This window comes from Stylophora pistillata, chromosome 7, assembly GCF_964205215.1.
Source record: "Stylophora pistillata chromosome 7, jaStyPist1.2, whole genome shotgun sequence".
In the NCBI taxonomy this organism is placed as follows: Eukaryota; Metazoa; Cnidaria; class Anthozoa; order Scleractinia; family Pocilloporidae; genus Stylophora; species Stylophora pistillata.
The window spans coordinates 5,582,627-5,594,492 of record NC_142525.1 but is presented as its reverse complement, the minus strand read 5'-3'; the positions used below and the strand labels follow the sequence as shown (position 1 = coordinate 5,594,492).

Below are 11,866 nucleotides of genomic sequence, written 5' to 3'. Positions count from 1 at the left end.
GAACACATTGTCAGATGAGCTTAACCTAGGTATGAACAATATAAATGACTTCAAACGTGATTTGATGAAATATTATTCGACTGCACTTCGAAGGGTCTATCACATTGACAATCCCAGGACTTATAAAACTATCTGTACGAAATGCAATTCGTGTCGCAGCCTGAAAACAACACCAACTCTATGCAGTTCTTAATTATTGATGTAGTCGTTTTACTATTTTAAAACTCTTGGGACCACAGTAATTGGCTATAGCTGTTGTGGTTGCCTGCCTGTAATTGTTCTTGTAATTTATCCAGGTTCTATATTGTAGGTATGTTTGGAAAAGCTAATAAAATAATTAGGCGTAAAAATATTATATCACTGAAAATGTTCAATAATTATCTGTTCATTTTACAGATAATTTTCTTACCTTGCTTGGATACGAAGACATGCACCTGGAAAAGGTGACTTCTTTCTGGAATAAGGACAGGTGTGAATTATTAACATCTTTATGTAAAAATTGTTTAGTACAATAATTAAAAAAGTCTTATTCCAGCTCAGGATTTCTATTGCTTGATATTATAGTAAGCACTCACTCCCAGGCTCCCATAGGTAATCTTCCTTCCTGTCTGCCTGACAATTCTTATAATGTTGGTATTGGTCCAACCTAAAATCCTCTTGTTGATATTTTTCTTTATTCTCATCTCTTGTCTGCTTTATATTGTATTGATATTGTATGGAGAAATCATGTCTTGGTCACTTTTGGGAATTAAAGGATTAACATAGCTTAGTGGGCTCCAGTCCCTTATCAGTTTTATAAAGATAATAAAATTAATTCACTATATGTTCTGAACTTAATAACAAAATAGGCTCACATTTTCATTTTTATTTAGTTAACCAGTCCCCATGCTGTAGAGGCATTTAGACAGCTGCTCTGCTACATGTTACTATTTTTGTCACAGAACTGTAGACAGTAAGCTGATCAGATAGCAGTCTATATGTTGTTGATATTGTTACAAGGTTCGGAATTGTCTAGAAAGTCCGCGTAAGTCAATGTCATGCAATATGCTGTTTCAGGAATTTTCTAGAACTGTGACTCGTCAGTTTAAAAATAGAGTTTATTGTAATAGTCATAAATAGTTACTATTGTAAGGGTTATAAATAGTTACTTTTGGAAACTTCTAGACTCTCTTCGGATGCCTATATAAGCAGCTCGCTAGTCAGGTTGTTGTTGTGATTTGGGACTTCGTTCCCTGTTTGTGATCTACAAGCGATATTGTGTGACAAGTGACAATTAAGTGAAGGGCTTTTCCCATTCGGATGTGAGACTGACATTCTGCTGTCAAGTCCAGAGTTGTTTACAGTGGAGTTCGATACTGTGAAGGAAGTCTTCAGGAGATTTCGTCAAAGAGAAGGACAGTATTTTGCTTGTGATCAGATAAGCGTAGAGAAGTACATAGTTAATTTTAGTTGGATTGTTCCAAGAGTAGTCGCTAGCTCGTGTTAAGTTATCTCCCTTTCTTTACCAGTAAATAAATTGTGTTTCGTGGAAATAGCGAGATTATTATCTTTCTGCCGGTAATCAGTTACCGTAACAATATCTTGAACAACCACACAGATATATTGACTAAGTTACATAACTTTAGGTTGAGAAAAGTTATAATATTGAATGCCACATTAAACTAAGTAGTTAATATTCAATAATGTGCAATTATAACACTAAGCTTGTGTTTTATTTACAATAAACATAACAGGTAAAAAAGCAAATTTTCACTATACAGCAGGAATGTTATTAACTACAGAACCCTAAACTCCCAGAAGTGATTAACATGTAACTTCTCCCTATAATATCCATACATGATCCAGCAAACAGGTAATGAGAATACTCAAACTTATCAGGTAGAAGCGTTTACCTTGATTGAACACCAAATTCTCCAGAATAGCCCTTTTTACAGTTCCCGGCGCCATATTGGATTTGTAACCGCGCAAACACGATAGCGAGGCTCCCGGTGACCCACGTAATACAAAAGCAGTAAATACAGCTGATCGCAATAGGCTTCTCACGTTCAATCGCTTCGAAAACAGTCGAAAATGGTGCTTGTTTACCAAGATAAGGAGATTTCAACGCTAGAGGATATCCAGAAGTTAAAAGTGAAAGATTTGAGGGAGAAATTACGTTCAAATTCGGAAGCGACGGGCGGAATTAAAGCGGACTTGGTGTTAAAGGTATACGCTATTCTAATGCGTAATGTGCTACGACCGGGTGAGAATCAACAGCAAACTGGCGACAATATTCCTCAGAATGATCAAAGTACTGCAGAAAATGGAGGCGAATTCAAGTAGGATGATACTTTACGAAGAATCTCGGCTCTCGGATGGTCCACTGATTTGCGTCTGCTCCCCGAGCTGAATTTCATTCAGCTTTACGACTACCTTGTTGTGTCAACTCGCAAGTACCGCCACATTGTTCTCAAGGGAACAAACTACAAGAAATTGAAGTCGTATCAATTTTTCTTTGAAGGGAACGTTAAGAGGCTGGAAAGCAAATCCTATGATGGCAAGACGTACGTGAAAGCCACTGTTCTGCCATCGATGAAAAAGTCGCCTTACCGCGTGGTCGTGGAGTTCACACCTCAGTGTGATATATTACGCTCAGCCTGTACCTGTCCCGCGGGGCTTGGCATTCAAGGAAAAGGAAAGTGCAATCATATAGGAGGTGTGCTGTTTGCCTTAGAAGACTTCACAAGACGCGGTCTTCAAAATCATCCTGAACCTCTGTCTTGTACATCGCGTCTTTCTGTATGGGTTGTTCCACGCAATCAGAGCGTTGCAGCCAAACCCCTTGACCAGGTCTTAATAAGAAAAATAAGGTTTGGAAAGAAAAAAATCCGCCTCAAGCCAAAGTTGATAAACTTTGACCCAAGACCACCACAACAGCGCAACAGGGATGCACAAGGGTTCAAAACTTTAAGCGAAAACCTCCAAAACTGTCTGCCTTCAAGCTCATTCTTCCTCTTTCACGACCTAAAATCAAACTGTTCTGAGGAACCCACCCTTCAAGAGACTGAAGAGCAAGTCGAGGAAACTGTTGCCTTCACCGACAGCTATGACATAGCTACTAATCGCTTCAAAACTATGATCGATGAACATGTTACGAGCCTAACCATTACACTAGAGGAGATCAAGGAAACTGAGAGGCTGACCAGAGGGCAATCAAAAAACGATTTTTGGTTTGAAAAAAGGAAAACTGTATTAACAGCATCAAATTTTGGAAATGCTGCCAAAACAAAAGTGGAGCCGTCAAATAAAATAAAGGCAATACTTTATGGTAACTTTACAACTGAAGCTGTCCAATATGGAATCGAAAGTGAAGAAAAAGCTGTAAATTTATTTATAAAGGAAATGGGTCAGGATGGAATCAGAGTAAAGGTGGAGGAAACGGGATTGTCATTGTCAAAGGACAAACCATACCTCGGCGCAAGCTTGGACAGAATAGTGACAATAATGGACACTGGTGAAAAATGGGGGATGGAGATCAAGTCTCCTTTCAGCAAAGCTGGCATGACTGTCGATGAAGCTTGTAAAGCAAAGAATTTTTTCCTGGAAAAACTAGCTGATGGGTCTGTTCAACTGAAAAGGAACCACAACTACTTTTGTCAAATTCAAGGTCAGCTGTACTGTTCCCTCATACCCCTTGAAGGCATTTTTTTAGTCGTGTACTTTGGAGAAAACATGCCACTGTTTATTGAAAAAATTCACTTTGATAACAGCAAATGGCGCGATGACTTGTTACCAAAGATTGATTATTTTTATCGAAGGGCTTTTTTTTCCTGAGGTGCTGACCGCACGAGTGAAAAGAGGAAAGGTCCTTTACCTACATGGTGGTTGGCTTCCATTCGGACACTATTCAAGCTCAAGAAGTGGTTTAAAGTTAACGCTTCAGAGAGAAAAATGAGGTGAACAATGAATACTTGTAAATATTAAGGGTAAAATTCAAAACCATTCTTTTCTTTAAGCATGAACAGTGCAAAAAATACATGTAATTTCATTTTTACCTGAAATAAAGTAAACACTTGGTTCCATGATTATTTGTTTTATATTAATTATGTCTGTGTCTCAAAAGGAATGTCAGATTTTTCCATAGAAAAAAAAAAGCTTATTAACCGAGCTTAGGTTGTCTGTCTGTATGTGACAATCTTGACCTTGGTCATGAGTACAGATCTCACTTCATTCAGCCTGTACTCATGACCAAGGTCAAAATTCTCCCATACAGACCCCCTGGTTGGTTAATAAGACAGTGGTACAAAATCCCAATGGTTACATAGAATATGAAACTAATGGAAGCTAAGAGGCTGATTACATGAACCGTGCTGAGCTGGCTAGCTGGGCTTCTGTCACACTTGTAAAATGCAACAAAAGTAGAAAAACATTCCGCCTATTTAACATGCAGACAATGATATTGTTATAGTCGCTTTAAAAACGCCATTTTCTTTCAAGCTGTTGCCAAGTAGCCATGCTACTGAACAAAAGTCATCCCAGCTAACCAGGGCAGCCTGCCTGTTAATCAGCCCAAAATTATGGAATGTATACACACACTCACTATATGAAAGCTTAAGCGGGAATCATGAGCTATTTGCCGGTGGCAGTAAAGGGGGTAGAAAATTTGTCAGAAGGCCACAGACAGTTGCAATTTGTGTTGCATAAGGGCTTAAGGTGTTCGGTAAAATGCCATCTAAAATGTGGTAAGTCTTAATGCGGCCAATAGCACGCTCCACATGAATCCGGACTGAAGCAAGGCTCATAGTTTCTTCCGTTTCAGCTGCCGTCATTTGTTCACGACCGGCCAGAAATGGTGGCATGTTAACTGAAACACCAGCAGGTACAATTGCAGAAATGTCAAATCCTCGGTCTACCATGACATTGTCACCCGCTTCCAACAAATCCAATACACCACTCTCTCTTGTTATTTGCTTATCAGACACACGCCCTCCCCAGAGATCTGACAGGAAAGTTACCTGTCCATTTGGGGTTACCCCAACTAGCAACTTCCAGGTATTATGATGTTTATAATCGGACCATGTCTCTGACTGGGCCAGCATAGCAGAAGGCCGCGGAATAAATAGTTCCGTGCAGTCTAGAATGATCCTGGTTGTGGCATGGTGAGCAAACTCCTTTGGCATGTTTTTGCGGACAAGTTCCTGAGTGGGGAATGGAAACAGTTCCTTCATTTCATAGTACAACAAATTTATCCAGGTGATACAAATCCTAGATACTAGGCTGGTACTGATACTAAATCTGTCGGCAAGGTCTTGCACAAAGAGGCCAGCCTTCAGTCGCATGAGTACGAGAAGAAACTCATCCAGATAACTAAGCTTTCTTGAAGGGCCAGATTTACGCTTGTTATCATCAGTTTGATAAGGCTGGCTTTCCTTTAGTAGATTTTTGCCCTTCCAATACTGCATTTTGGCAAGCTTTGGTTCAATGTACTTGTAGATGCTAATCAATGCATCATAACTTGGGAAGCCAGTGTAAAATAAAACCGCAGCATTGTCATCCTTAATTTTTTTGAGTGAAAATTGCCGTTCCAGTAACACTGCTTTTTCCTTTTCTGCTTCACAGAGCTTTTCCTGGCAGTCAGCTAGTTCAATTTCAAGTAAGGCAATTTTTCTTTGCAGTTCAAGGAAAATATCAGGCTCTGTTTGAGGGGTCTCACTCTCCAATTCAACAGCATTTTCATCAAACTGTGACAATGAACCAGCAGCAGAAGTTGAGGGTTCATCAGAGGAAAATGCTCTGTAGGCTCCAACATGCAATGCTGACACTGCTTCTCCAACAGACTCTGGAGTTGACTCATCGGTTACTTGTTGGATTCTTTCCGCTGGTGCCTTCCTTTGCTTCTTTCCCAAGGTCCAGCTAAAAAGACAAGGCTCTGCACCTAATAAATAAATCAATTAATTAATAAACAAATAATAAATTAAGCTGCAATAATTTATTACTTTTAAAGTCCAGCAAAACATATAACACATTATGAAACACTGGAATCATAAAGTTCACAATAAACAACACTCATATGAACAATACAAACATTTTACATTTTCTTAGCTTAACACTGCTGTCATGTGTACGAAACAAGACACAGCAAAATAATCAGAAATTTTAACATACAATGTAAACAATACTCGCTCAAAAAATACAAGCACAGTCTGTGATTTGGAAAAACTTTAAGGGCTACTTGGTATTAAAAAGACCAAAATATCTTCGCATTTTTAGTTTTTCATAGTTTAAATGCGAAATGCACTCAGCACTGTTGTCATGTAAACAAAACAAAAGCACAACAAATGACCGAAATATCACAAACCTTTCTTTAAAATCCAGCGACCAGTAAGTTTTTTGAAATATCTTTGGTTCGAAAATGTTCATGGCAAAGAACGGTGGAAGTGGAAACGACAAATCCATCCTGTCCATGTCGCTGCTTGACGAGGGAACACCACCGTTTTCTTCGCTGAGCGTCCTTAGGAAACTCGTAGAAATGGTAACTTGTTCGCGTTACGTTAATGTCGTAGGCGCTATTATTACAGTCAAAAGCTGCACAATACTTTCCTCTTCTCTTTCGAGTAACAGGGGACGTTTCCTCGGTGCTTAAACTTTCATTCATTCATTCATTTCATTCATTTCTAAAAATACTTGAGAAACTGACAACACACTTGAGAAATCAACCAAAATTCTTTACGACGCCTGCATCGGGTCACCGGGAGCCTCGCTATCGTGTTTGCGCGGTTACAAATCCAATATGGCGCCGGGAACTGTAAAAAGGGCTATTATCAATCAGATCTTGAGAGTTATTGATTAAACTCTGGTAAACATTTTCCATCTGGCCTTCAATGCATTATCTATATATTCAATATGTGATCACATTTTTAGGTGTGAGAGGATTGAATTGCCTTCTAAAATTGACTCTGAAATAATGACTATTCAACTAGACAAGGCACACAGGCTGTATTGATTTCCCACTCACATTTTAAGATTGGCTTTAACATATTATTAGCCAGCCACGCTCTATCTATGCTAATCAATAAATCAATTGAATTTGGATAAAGCTTGCCAAAGTAATTCCAATTTACAAAAGTGGTGATGAAACTGACCCCTGACCAACTATAGACCATAATATTGCTTGAACTCTCCATCTCAATTTAACTGTATCTTCAAAAAGATGATGTATAATTGCCCCAAGCCAGCTAATGAGCAGTTCAATATTACAATATATATATATTTTTTTTAATTAATTTTTTTATATATAACATTTTACAGTACTTGACAGGACATTGTAATACAATACATTACTTAGTACAGTACTGCTTTTACAATACACTATACAGGTCTTCTGACAGGGTGCGCAGGTGTTACACTACACTATAATTATATATATCACTAATACGAAATTTACAATAGTGGTTACTTACACCACTGGTAATTACATGCTGACTCAGGGAGGCAGCGTGGCCAAGTGGTCAGTGTGTCAGACCCGCAATCCGTCGTTCCTGGGTTCGAGTCCTGCCCTGACCACTCCCTGGATTTGTTTCACGGTAGCTCCGAGTTCAAATCCTCAGCCGCGCTTGTAAATAGCCAACTGGTTTGCCTCCAGCCAGTTGGGATTCTTAACAATGTTATGTTCAATTTGAATTATCTGTTTACAGCCCGCAATGTAAACTACTGGGTTACCAGTAATTGTGTTAATTAATAGCTACTAATTTTAATTTTTTTTTTTTTTACAATACTTTCCTTAAAATATTCACATCTCTTCTGCTTTTCTTCCTTCACTTTCATTATTATTTTGCAATTACATGATATGAACAAAAAAAAAAAACACAAAAAAACACACATGAAGAGGTTTGTTGACAATATTATTTTGTATCTAGTAACTACCTTAGATTAAATTCTCTATTTTACAACTATATATTATGTATCTTTTTGTTCATAAGATAAGCAAATCCAGTCAGCATCAGAGGTTATTGCGAATACCAAGAGGGGGGTAATTCTGAAGTAAAATTTGGTCAAAAGATAAAAATATGTGTGTTATTCAAAGTATTGAACCATGATAGGATTTCTTGATAGAATTGAATACTCATATGGCAATCCAAGAAGGTGTGTTCTAATGAATCAGGATTTTTTACATTGAAAGCATAAGTCATCATTTCTGATTTTCAATTGCTTGAGTTCCTTATTAGTGCTGGACTAATATTTTGTGGGAAACCTTACAACCAAGTTCTCTTTATTTTTTGTCATTCATCATTTTGTAAGGTTTGTGTAAGATCTGTTTCCAATTAGAGTCTAAGTTCACAAAACATCTCGACCACCTTTTAACAGTGGTAGGTTCTGTTCTAATCTTTTCCTGAAGTAATTTGTAGTAATCTTTACATTTACATTTAGTTAAAGAGATAACTTTATTTTTAGACAGATAGAAAATATCCCATTCCTCTTTTCTCTTTGATACAGCAGTTGCCTGTGCTTTTCTCTTCATATAATTTGGGATTGCAGCAATAAGTTGAAAAAAAATTTAAATATCAATATTTATATTCTTCGTGACTCGATTCACAATATGGTTCTTGTGAAAAAAGGTCTACTGTCATGCTATTCTAGACATAATTAATGAAAGTGAAACTAACATGGGTAAAAAGTTGTAGTCACTGTGGTGTGTTTACTGACTTGCAAAAAGCCTTCAACAAAGTTAATCATTCAATATTATTGGGAAAATTGAGTCATTATGGAGTACATGGAATGATTGGTTTGCATCATACCTAGTGGGTCATCAACAAACAACACAAATTGGTCCTAAAACATATCCAAGACAGAAGTTGTGTTATCGGGTGTCCCACAGGGATCGGTCCAAGGACCATTACTATTCCCCATTCATATAAATGATTATATCTAACAGCTCTGATAAAATTGAAGTTCTACTTATTTGCTGATGAAACCAATGTTCTTTCCTGGTAAAAATCTTAAATTGCTTGAATCTACAGTTAATGCAGAAATTTAATTTTTAGGGTTTATAACTAGCTGATTGCAAATAAATTATCATTAAATATATGAAGAAATCTAACTTTGTCATTTTTAGACAAGATAAAAAAGTTAAATCACTAAGTCAACTTGAAAGTACATGACCATCATAACAACTCATACATTTCTTTAGAATCCAAAAATTATGTCAAATATCTTGGTGCGCTTACTGATGAGAATCTTTCATAGAAATACCATAATTATTGCCCACATCGCTTGAAAAACAAGTAAAACAATTGGCGCTATTGCCAGGCTTGGACACTTTGTACCCCTGAATACTTTCCGTTACACCACATATACATAACTCTTATTCAGCTCTACTTATATTATTGTATGGCATAGTTGCTTGGGGCCAAGCTGCTAAAACTTACTAAAACAAAATTCTTATTCTTCAAAAATGTGCTTCTCTGCCTCATGTTCTTTGGTGACTACAATTCTCATGCAGTACCTTATTTTGTCTCCTCTAGCTTTCTTCCCTAAGATCTATTCTACTTTAAATCCACTTTGTTATTCTAGCTACTGCATGATACACGTATATCTAACAGCTTAACACCTACTAAGATATCTAACTTATTTGCTTCCCAATCTAATATTCATTCATATAGCACAAGATTATCTTCAACAGGTGACTATATATATGTTAAACACTCAAGGTTAGACAAACAAACTACAGGTAAGTCTTTTCTCAAGGTATGGCCTAAAAAACCTGGAATAGTTTACTGTGTGAAATCAGTCAAATGTCCAAAAGTAACTTTCAAATCAATGTCCACCACACTTCACTCCAAATAATTTCAGAAGAAAATGATTATAGTAATTTACCTGACTTAAAAACCAAAATTTCCTGAAAACTTGGCTTATATTTTCAATGTCGACTTAATTAAATTGAATTTATTCTTATTTAATTGGTTATTTATTTAACATATTTTTCACTCCGTTTCTCTAATCTTTCTTGCGAGCCATTTATATTTGTATATATATAACATACGTGTAACCACTGCTCATCTCGACTAAGCTAGTCTGCTAATTGCAAGCAGTGGATATTGCTTACTATAACATTTGCCATAATTAATAAGGTTGATTTGAAAGCTGAAAGTTGTTAATATCATGGAATGTATTAATTAGAATCTTTTGGTTAAGGAAGAAAATGTTGTCAGTTCTGTCTGTTTACAGCAAGCGATCTATATTGCTTGCAATTAAGCTGCTTTTAAATGTTTTTGTTTTTTCAGATTAGTTTGAATATCTTTTTGTGCTCTAAACAGGATATGTGATAATTGCAGCTTGTATGAAGAATAAGCTGTGAACTGACTTTCTTGGCACCCTTATACTCAGGGACGTCTCTCTTTGGTCCAAAACTGATCAAAATAGAGTCAGGCTCCTCGTTCTTTTTCATGCTTCGAAAACAGCGGGAACATACAAAACAGCGGGAACGAATAGCACATCCAACTTCATTTGTAGAGTTCCTTACTGAAATAAAACGGCAAACTCAACTAAGATGGGTTCTAAAAGGTTTTGGAGAAAGTGATGCAAACTAACCTTCATTATTACACGACACGGGCAGTCAGAGGGCCAATAACTAAAATCAACCAATCAAAATGCTCTATTGCCGGTTCAATATTCTCTAAGTATTGGACCGGTCACTGTCCCGAATGGTCCCGAATGATACCACACTTGTGTCCCTTTGAACTTCAGTCGTGTAATAAATCTCTTATTAACCAAGCTTGCTCGGGACCGTACTGGAAGAATATCGGCCCTCGGTCTTTTTTTTACGGACCTCGCTACGCTCGGTCCGTACTGTCAAGACCTGGGGCCGATATTCTCCCATTACGGCCCTCGCGCTTGGTTAATGAGATATATGTATCGAGTATGAAACTCTCGTGGAAAAATTTATACCCTCGCGACAATGAGGCCTTTATTGGAAGGTTCTTTCCAGCAAAATTCTCGATAAACAAACCAGTGATGACATGTATATCGGCAAGGTTTGTGTGCCAAAATCCATTACTCGCGGAAGCGGTAGACGCCATTTTTGTAACGTTGGTAAGTTACCACGAATCGCCTCGATTTCATGCCTAAAGCACATACGTCACATCCAATATGGCCACCGTGTGACAAGGGTAAATGGGATCACGTGATCACCTGATCAGACACCCTTGCACGTCAATCATCTTTTGCCAAACTATCAAAACACTCATCCGGATGACTAAATACAACAAATGATAAAATGCAAATTAAGCCTTTCACTGCCAAGATCTCATTTATTAATACTTAAATTCTCCTTACTGTCTTCCATACGATTCTTATGAAGTGAGTTTGGAGAATTTAACCTTGGATCATCTCATAATCCCTAATTGATATTTTTCTTTACTCTCATCACTTGTCTGCTTAAAATTCTACTGATCTTGTGAGGAGAAATTCTCTCTCGGTCACTCGTGGGAGTTAAGGGTTTAAAGGACGTTGTTTTATATATTTCCAGCTTTGGACCAGCACAAACTCTAAGGAACAGAGCGGGTGAAAAAGTTTTGTGTAGTGACCAGTGATTATTTAAGGCCGGGGGGGAGGATGTGGAGGATTTTGAGAGGTTCACATAGTTTTCAGGGAAATGGAAGGGGGCATACTGGCTGCCAATTAACCGCCGATAAACGGTGGGGCTCCCCCGAAAAACATCAGAGAGCCCAGAGGGGGATCAGCTAAATTTCATCATGACACAACCAAAGTCCTCAAACACAACCCACCCCCCCCCCCCCCATCCCTCTCCTCTTCTCGCGATACATAATGTGTGGTCTCTACTGGTAACCTGTGTGGAATATTCAAGTGAAACTCAGTGTGGCAGAGGAAA

General features: G+C 37.7%; 1 protein-coding gene and 2 pseudogenes across 1 annotated transcript in view; 1 reads left to right on the top strand and 2 right to left on the bottom strand.

The window, feature by feature from the left end:
• Positions 1-11,866, bottom strand: part of LOC111341968 (uncharacterized) — a 229,902-nt gene that overhangs the window by 155,151 nt on the left and 62,885 nt on the right. The window lies entirely within an intron of this gene.
• On the top strand, positions 1,764-4,588 carry LOC148726344 (uncharacterized; annotated as a pseudogene).
• LOC148726343 (uncharacterized) lies at positions 5,209-10,355 on the bottom strand (annotated as a pseudogene).